The sequence below is a fragment of the Mandrillus leucophaeus genome, unplaced genomic scaffold (assembly GCF_000951045.1).
Source record: "Mandrillus leucophaeus isolate KB7577 unplaced genomic scaffold, Mleu.le_1.0 Scaffold69, whole genome shotgun sequence".
In the NCBI taxonomy this organism is placed as follows: Eukaryota; Metazoa; Chordata; class Mammalia; order Primates; family Cercopithecidae; genus Mandrillus; species Mandrillus leucophaeus.
In genome coordinates, this window is record NW_012107474.1 from 703,541 (window position 1) to 712,684 (window position 9,144).

General features: G+C 52.8%; 1 protein-coding gene and 1 long non-coding RNA gene across 3 annotated transcripts in view; one reads left to right on the top strand and one right to left on the bottom strand.

Moving 5' to 3' along the window:
* Positions 1-6: 6 nt before the first annotated feature.
* Positions 7-9,144, top strand: part of ITGB2 (integrin, beta 2 (complement component 3 receptor 3 and 4 subunit)) — a 48,276-nt gene continuing 39,138 nt past the window's right edge. Inside the window, exon 1 of one of the 2 annotated variants that reach the window (XM_012002476.1) lies at positions 7-42. The gene's annotated coding sequence lies outside the window, so the exon portion shown is untranslated. Of the gene's footprint in view, positions 43-3,063; positions 3,257-9,144 lie in introns of those variants that run through there. The other variant, XM_012002475.1, reaches the window with a different exon arrangement.
* LOC105555512 overlaps positions 3,526-9,144 on the bottom strand; it is a 7,505-nt gene continuing 1,886 nt past the window's right edge. Inside the window, exons 2-4 of the long non-coding RNA XR_001008486.1 lie at positions 4,913-5,048; positions 4,246-4,288; positions 3,526-4,053 (exon numbers count right to left, since the gene is read on the bottom strand). This is a non-coding gene — a long non-coding RNA (uncharacterized LOC105555512). The remainder of the gene's footprint in view (positions 4,054-4,245; positions 4,289-4,912; positions 5,049-9,144) is intronic.

Here is a 9,144-nt window from a genome sequence, read left to right on the forward strand (position 1 = left end):
CCACCTCCGGGCAGTTTTCCTGAAGCCCGGGGCCAGGAGAAGGTGAGCGGCTGCCCGTCGGGCGTCGGGGGTCGCCTGCACCGGGTGGACGCGGTGGCACTTGGGTGCGGTTGACTCCCAACCTCACCGTCCGATCAAGGGATCGCCCCGGCCGGGAGGGGACAGCTGGTTTCGGGCGGCCTCTGCCCCAGTGATTGTAGACTTTGGCTTTGGTTCAGGGATGTCTGGGGTTAAAAATGATCGTTTGGGTTCCTGCAGTACTGTTCGCGGTCTGAGCATCTCCAGAACCCGTACATTCCCATAATGAATTTCCGAGAACGGTTACCGAGAACTGGGACGGCGAGGCCCGACCCCACCTGTGCGCCTCTGTGCGTAGGGACGGCAGACGGCCCGGTTCCGCCTGTCCGTGCCCCAGGATGCTGCAGGAAGCTCAGATGCAAACTCTTTGGGGCTGTGGAGTTCCCGCATTGGGAAACTCTTGCGATAAAAATAATCGTGCTGTAATCCCCAGGGACCATTGAGAGGAAGTGGTGAGGGCGGGGGAGGGGCGGGAGGAAGCGGCTGGGGGCTGAGGTTGCCAAGTCTAGATTTCAGCAAGCGCTGTGCTGGGGTGGGTGGGAGACCGGCTGCGCCCAGCACGGAGCCGCTTCCTGATAGCCCTGGCGGCATCACCGTTGGGTCGGATTCCAGAGCCCGGGGGTCCTTTCAGCTTTCCGTTCCTTTTCCTTACACTTCGTCCCTCTCTCCGGCTAGAGAGAGGCAGGCTTCTGGGGTCTGGGTGCTTTTGTTTTGGAGCCATTTAACTTGATTTATAATAACATGCTTTTCTGATTATAAAATTAATGCATGGCTACCATAAGCAATTTGGCAAAGTCAGAAAACAAGTTAACACGTTAAAATCTCCTGGATCCTGTCTTGTGGGGACTGCAGGGAAGCCCAGCCGGCCACCCCTTCCGGGGGCCTCTGTTCTCCCTGGGGACTTGCAGCCTTTCTGGGCTTGGCATTGCTGTGGCTAAAGTGTGAAAGGGTCAGGCAAGGCTGTCAGCCTTGCGTCCCCCACGTGTGACTGCATGGGGTCCCACCCAAATCCGCGTAATAGACCCACTCAGCCTCACCCCTGCTCTGCTGGCCCCAGGGAGGAAATGCTCATCATTGCATCCGCCCACCCCGCCCCTGCGGTGCCACATTCACCAGCCTCGCTGGGCATGTTCCCCCTCCCCGCCCCTGCGGTGCCACATTCACCAGCCTCGATGGGCATGTTCTCCCTCCCCACCCCTGTGGTGCCACATTCACCAGCCTCGATGGGCATGTTCCCATACCCCGCCCTCTGCCCCTGCCACTTTCACCAGCCTCGCTGCCCGTATGCCTTCCCTCACTCAGCAACCTCTGGGCCCCGGTCCCTACTGCCACTCCATGTACCCAAGCTCTGCAGTCCCAACCCTTTGTCTGCTCATCCCTGGGAGGCAGACCTGTCGCCCCATTTACAAATGGAAAAAGGTGCCTTTCAGGAACTGACCTGAGGCTGTGCAGCCCCCTGCCTAGCAGGTGCCTTGGGCTGCACCCCAGGCTTTCTGGGGCCCAGCGATGCGGGCCACTTGCCTGCCCAGCTCCTCTGTGTGTGAGAGGCCAGCTCGGTGGGGCCCAGCCATGCGGGCCACCTGCCTGCCCAGCTCCTCTGTGTGTGAGAGGCCACCTCAGTGGGGCCCAGCCATGCGGGCCACCTGCCTGCCCAGCTCCTCTGTGTGTGAGAGGCCACCTCAGTGGGGCCCAGCCATGCGGGCCACCTGCCTGCCCAGCTCCTCTGTGTGTGAGAGGCCAGCTCGGCCCCTGGGGCCCAGTGGAAAGAATAGATGCTGTTTCTATCAGAAAGAAAAACTCACAGGGGAGGGAGGGGGGAGGAGGGAGGGCTGCCCTCCAGCCCGCAGGGACTTCCTCGGTGGAAGGGGCCGGACCTTTCTGGTCAGGTCCCTCTGGGTTGAGAGGTCGTCTCTGGGCCAGGACCCAGAACTGGAGGAGGGAGGGGCAGGGAGGAAAGGTCCCTGCCTGGCGGTGCTGCCTTCCAGCGGGGCCTGGTGGGGCAGAGGCTGGAACACCCACTCGGGGTTTCCGGTGGGAACTGGGGAGCCGGGTGGGGAGCCTGAGTCCCCTCAGAGGAGGAGTCGTTTTGAAACTGGAGGGAGAGGCTAAGAGAGGAGGCTGTGGGGAGACCCAGGGTCGCCCAGGGTCCAGCATCAGTGTTTAGGTTCTCTGGCTCTTCCCTGCCTCCACTGTCCTCCATGTCCACACCATTCCCATGTGCCTGTGTCCCACCCCTTCTCCCACACACTGTCTCCACTCCCCATGCCTCATTCCTCTCCAGAGAATCACTGGTCTAGAATAGAGACCTACAAACTTGGGCCCTTAGGCTGGCCCTCCACCTGATTTTGTCAATGAAGTTTTATTGGAAAACAGTCATACTCATTCACTTTCAGAAGGTCTATGGCCACTCTGCAGCCACAATGGCAGAGCTGAGCAGTCGTGGCAGAGACCATTTGGCCAGCGGAGCGTAAAACACATACTGTCTGCGGGGGCTTCCTGGGTGGAGGGGGGTGAACCTTTCTGGTCAGATCCCTCTGGATTGAGAGCTCTTCCTCCCCCAGGGAAGAGCTTGCCCACCTCCTCCCTAGCGGGGACATTGCAGCTCACCTTTACGGAGCACTTTCTCTGTGTTCTGTGCCACCCAAGCCCATACCCAGGCCCAGTGAGCTCTGTGCATTGGTCATCCCCCTCACTGCAGGGGGAGGCCCCAGATACCACCCACGGGACACATTCGTGTGTGAAGTGCCACACTAGGGCCCAGAAGGGACAGCTCCCCACCAGGTAGGGACAAAGCAGGGGTGAAGGGAACGCATGGGCTGGCCTAAGGGCTGGACCCTTCAGAATGGGAAATGTGTGGGCGGGGTTGCGGAGGGGGTTGGTAAGGGGCTCAGGAACAACACAGATGTGTTCAGAGACAGGGCGGGTCATTAGATTTGATGGAGGCTTGGGGTCCCTGAGCTTAGAAAGCCCCCATGGAAACCAAGTCACAGGAATCCAGGGTAATGAAGACTGCCCAGACTTTTCTAGGAGATACATCCCCAAAGACGTCCTCTCGTGGCTCCATTTGGGCGGAAACCATGAATTGAACAGGAAAGGAAAAATGTCAAGTATCAGAAAGAAGAGTGGCATGCTTTGAGGGCAAGTGGACCCCCCAGTCCGGGGCAAAGCCTTGGTTAGGGTAAAGGGCACCCACCCGATCTGACCCAATCTGACCCTCGGGAGCCCTGCTCTCTGGTCAGCCAGCCTTCATGGGATGGGGAGGTGGGTGGAGGAATGAGGTTTAGTGGTCTGTGAAGGTGGCAGACCTTGTTTTGGTAGATGATGGCATTACCTCCCATTGCCCCACCGCATTCGAGCTGCTTTCAATCGGCTTGGTGCTTTTGCTCTGACCATGGAACTGTCGTTCACTGCTAGGCCATGTGGACGGACTGGAATTACAGTTTCTTCTCCTCTGGTTTTCCCCCGGAGTCCATCATTGCTTAACTGTTTTCCTTGCTCCATCTCCTTTGAACAATGAGCATCTTCCCACACCCAGGGGGCCTGGAAGACCCTTCCCAGCATAACTCCCCCCCCCAGCATAACTGCCCCCCCCAAGCCAAGGCTACCAGTCAGTCTGTCCCTGGGCAGGGGATGACAGGTGAGCCTGTCTGGCAGCCCTTGCCAGGGGCTGTGAAATCTTCCTTTGGGTGAGTCAGGGAAGCAAGAATGCCACATCCTCATCTCCCTCTCTCAAGGAGGAGCCACCCCACGCAGAGGAAGGCAGAGGAGGGAGGAACTGTGCTCCCAGCGTGGGAAGCTGCATCGGGGGAGCACAGGCCCACCCAGGCCACAGGGGGATGGAGGCTGCCCCCAGCTTCTCGCACCCCTGCCTCCTTCCTACACTCACCTGGCTGCCCAGGGCAGATCTCCATTTCTGCAATGAACCCAGACGGGTGGCCTGAGACCAGCCCTGGTTGTCAGCTTGTTTGTATGAATCTGTGGAGGATCCCGTGAGAAAGAGCTCGTTGGAGCACCCCACCTGGGGCACCCAACTCCATTTCCTGCCCCATGCCCTCCCCACTCGCCTCCAGGGAGTGTGTGTCACCTCCTCCCCTCCGCCAGCACTGCCTGCAGCCCTCTCCCCGCCCCCGCCCCCGGCCCCCGGCCCCCGCCTGCAAAGGGCCTCACTCGCCTGCAAAGGGAGCTGAATCAACACTGTAGAAGGAAGTCACTGGGGGGAAGAAGTGAAAAAGAAAAAATAGGCCTACGTGGGGGCAGGGTTGGGAGGAGACCAGAGTTGGGTTGCAGGGGAATTTGCAGACAGGTTGGAGGGTGGGCGGGAGAGAGAAGTGTGGTGAGTGACTGGGAGGGAGCAGCTGCGGCCCAGTGGTGCCCAGGGTCCTCACGGGGGTGCTCTCCAGGCAGGAAGGCGCTTTCTGTCACTTGGACATCTGCTGGGGCCAGACCCCAGGGGTCTTCGCGGCTGGTGTAGACCCCATTCTCATCATCTCAGTTATGAACTCCACTGACCTGACTCTCTTTCCTCGGTGTTGTCAAAATACTGCAGCTCCCCTAGCACCTCTGTGAAGTGAGCCTGGAACCACCCCCTGCCCACTGGCCCTCTCCATCCTTAGCATCTTTCTTAACCTTCAAACCCTGCTCCTATGGAGTCTCCTCCGTGGAAACTTCCAGAATCCCACCTGTCACAGAGAGACCTCCTTCCCAAGCTCTGGGGCTACGTGTTATGGGGATGGAAGCTGGGTGAAGGGAAGCTGGGGGCCCAGGCCAGCATCCAGGATGGGAGGGCAAGAGAGCAACCCTCAGGTTCTGAATCTCCTTCCCCGCCTGTGCTTGCCGGCTGCCCCCGCTGCCTCCACGCGTGGACACTGGGGGTCCCTCTCATCCACCCTGTGTCATGGCTGACGTGCTTGTCTCCTGAACTCAATGGACTGTTCTGGAGTGCAGGGTTGGCAGTCTCAGAGCACGCAGCTCTGCCAGGCCAGCACAGGGAACGGCTCAACCAACCCCTGATGACATCAGGTGGTTTTCTGGAAGATGTAAGTGAAAGCGACTGCAAATGGAATTTCTGGGCTGACTCGAGGGAAAAGATTGTTCTCAGAATCCTGCTCCAGTTCTGCTCGCTCACACCCGGCTTCAGAACCTCGTTCAGTGGTTGAGCAGATGAGAAACCCTGAGCAGTTGTACCCGGACGTGTGGCTAGTTTCACCCACCTGACTCCCTCGGCCCTTAGGGCTGGACTCCTCATTCCTAGCTTGGGATCAGCATCCACCCTCTCCTGCAGCCGCTCAGCTGGCAGGGCCCTGGGAAGCAGCCCGGCGTGGCCCCACCAGTGCCGGTGCTGCTACGCTTCCTTCTGCGGTTGCCATTTCCTCATCAAAGCAAGAGGGCAGGGCAGCAGGCCTCCCGGCTCCTTGGAGCCTGTGATTTTCACTCCATGCAGCCACACCTGATATTTTTACAGTAAATACACCAATTACTCCCTTGTCTCCACAAAGAAGAACGTGCACGGCCTCTGACTTCCAGCCTTGTGCGATAGGCACATCAGATGGGTGACAGTGAGAGGAGTACTGAGTCCCCAGAATGGAGGCCTGGTCCTCCCACAGCAAGGTCACGGCTCTGGGAAGCCCCAGAGTCCCTACCCCTCCCCTCCACTCCCTCCACCAGCCTCTTTTCATTTATTTATTTATTATATTTTGAGATGGAGTCTCACTCTGTCGCCCAGGATGGGGTGCAGTGGTGCCATCTCGGCTCACTGCAAGCTCCGCCTCCCGGGTTCACGCCATTCTCCTGCCTCAGCCTTCGGAGTAGCTGGGACTACTGGCACCTTTTTTTTTTTTACTTATTTATTTTTACTTATTTATGTTTACTTATTTTTTTTACTTATTTATTTGTACTTATTTATTAATTTTTACTTTTTTTGTTGTTGTTGTATTTTTAGTAGAGACAGGGTTTCACTGTGTTAGCCAGGATGGTCTCGAACTCCTGACCTCATGATCCACCCGCCTCGGCCTCCCAAAGTGCTGGGATTACAGGCATGAGCCACCACGCCCGGCCTCCCTCCACCGGCCTCTTTTTATATAGGGCTTCAGCGATTGCTCTGGGAATTACAATAGACATATGAAACACTTCATTGTCTACTTATAATAAAATTAGTATTTTACCACTCCAAGTAAAACGTAGAGAAACGTCACAACTGTAGAAATTCCAACCGCCGTTGCTTTCTGCTGTAGCTGTCACATATTTTGCATTTATGTACATTGAAAACTCCACCAACGATGTAATTTTTGTTCTCAACATATTTTAAAGAATACAAGAGGAGGAAAGTAATCTGTTCTATTTACCCAGATATTTACCATTTCTGTTGCTCTTTCTTCATTTCTGAATTTCCAAGTTGCCCTCTGGTATTATTTCCCTTCTGCCTCAGATTCCTTTTAGAGCACATTTGCTGGGGTCTAATGTTCTTCGTTTCTCTTCGTTTGAGAATGTCTTTATTTTTCCTTAATTCGTGAGGAACACTTTCACTGGATATAGAATTATGGGTGGGCATTTCTTGTCCTTAAGCACTTTAAAATGTTGTTCTATTGTCTTCTGGCCACCATGGTTTCTGATGGGAAATGTGCAGTTCAAATGGGTGTTTCTCTCTATGGAATATCATTTTTTGTTGAAACTTTTCAGGTGTTTTACTTTTGGTTTTCAGCTGTTTTAACATGGTGCATATAGGCTTGGTTTATTTTGAGTTTATCTTTTGGAAATTCACTGAGCGTCTTGAATCTGTAAATTCATGTTTTTACCAAATTTGGGAAGTTTTCAGTCATTATTTCTTTGAATACTTCTTTCTGTGCCAATCTTTTACTCTTCCTCTTCTGGGACTCCAGTGAACAAATGTTACACCTTCTGATATGATTCCACAGGTCTCTAAGGCACTGTTCTTGTTTGTTTGTCTATTTTTTCCCTCTCTGTCATGTATATTGAATAATTTCTATTGGTCTTCAAGTTCACTCACCCTTTCCTCTGTCTTCACCGTTCTCCTATTGAGCCCATCCCATTCACTGAATTTTTGTTTAATTTCTGTTACTGTATTTATCATTTTTAATTTTTTGTAGCTTCTATAGTTTTACTAAACATTTTTACCTTTGCATTTGTTTCAAGAGTTGTTGCCTTTACTTCATGGAACATGTTTATAACAGCTGTTTTAAATGCTCCGTGTGATCATTTCAGCATTGGAATTATCTCAGAGTTGGCATCTGTTAGTTATCTTTTCTCTTACAAGTTCTCAAGGTTTTCTTTGTTGCTGTTTGAGTACTTTTTGGTTGTATCATGGACATTTTGAATATTATTTAATAAGACTCTGGATTCTACTAAAATCCTCTGGACAGCAATGATCTTTTTGTTTTGCTGGCAGTCAGTCTGGTTAGAGTTAGACCACAAGTCCAGACCTGCCTCTTGCGGGCTGTGGTTCCCATGTGAGTTCAGTTTTTATTTTTTTATTTTTCCTTCCTTCCTTCCTTCCTTCCTTCCTTCCTTCCTTCCTTCCTTCCTTCGTTCCTTCCTTCCTCCCTCCCTCCCTCCTTCCTTCTATCTCTCTCTTTCTCTCTTCCTCTCTCTCTTTCTCTCTTTCTCTCTTTCTTTCTTTCTTTTCTTTCTTTCTTTCTTACAGGATCTTACTCTGTCACCCAGGTTGGAGTGCAGTGGTGTGATCTTGGCTCACCATACCCTTGAACTCCTGGGCTCAAGTTATCCTCCCACATCAGCCTCCTGAGTAGCTGGGACCACAGGCATGCACCACCACACCTGACTAATTTTTGTATTTTTTGTAGAGACGGGATTTTGCCATGTTTTCCAGGCTGGTCTTGAACTCCTGAGCTCAAGCAATCTGCCCACCTCAGCCTCCCAAAGTGTCGAGTTACAGACATGAGCCATGAGTTCAGTTTTCAAAGTCTGTGTGTCATATTTGCATCTGGCTCACACTCGCATCCCTGAGGCCAGTCTGCGACCTTGGCAGTCAGTGATCTACCCCATGGTTCAATTCTCAAAGCCTTCGACTTGCTCTTTGGGGTCATTTCCACACAGGTTTGGTTCAGGGCTGAGTCTGGAACTTTGTACACAGCTTTATGGGATGCCTCTCTTGAGCCCCTCCTTATTGGTTTCTCATACTCTGTGGCTTTCCAGGAGCCCCCTTTCCTGGTCCTCGCCTCCAGGCATGTCACATGCTTCCTCTGGACACTGTCATATGCTTCCTGCTGGCTCCTGCGGTTGCTCCTGCTGCTGTGGCTGCTGCCATCGCCACTTTGGGAGTGCAGTTTCAGGACAGGGGTTTGCTTCTGGGACAAGAGCAGGAGAAGGAAAACAGCACATCTCCCCCAACTCTCTTCATCCTCTGGGGCAACCCCTTTCCAGACCACTGACCAGAAAGGAGGGTTTCTCTTGGCCGTACTCACTGTGCTACTTTGAGGTTCAGACTGCTGCACATCAAAGCCAGGAGACAGGGAAGGGCAAGAGGCAGGACACTGATCACGACCACGCTGTCAGTCCGCCCTCACATTTTGATTTCTCTCCACAGTCTGTCTGCTATTGTTTTATTCCGTGTGGTGTCTTAGCTGTGCTTGGTGACAGACATAGAGTGCACTCCACTTACTCTGTCTTAGCTGGGACTAGAAGCTACTGGAGCTTTTTGTTCTTCTAAATATCTTGAATTTAATTTTATTTTTTAACAGCATCATCAAAGTAGAATTTACATGCCAATACTCACTCTTTTTCAGTGTACAATTTTATGATGATTTTTAGAAAATTTACAGAGCTGTGGGCTGGGGGTGGTGGCTCACGCCTATAATCCCAGCACTTTGGGAGGCTCAGGGGAAAGGATTGTTTGAGCTTAGCCCAGGCAACATAGCGAGACCTAGTCTCTGTTAAAAAAAAAAAAAAGAGAGAAAGAAACAACAACAAAAAGAACATTTACGGAGTTGTGCAATCATCACCACAATCTAATTTCAGAGCATCTCCACCCCCTAAAAGATCCTTCTGCTCATTTGCAGTCACTTCCTTCTAGTTCTTTAAAAAAAAAAAAAA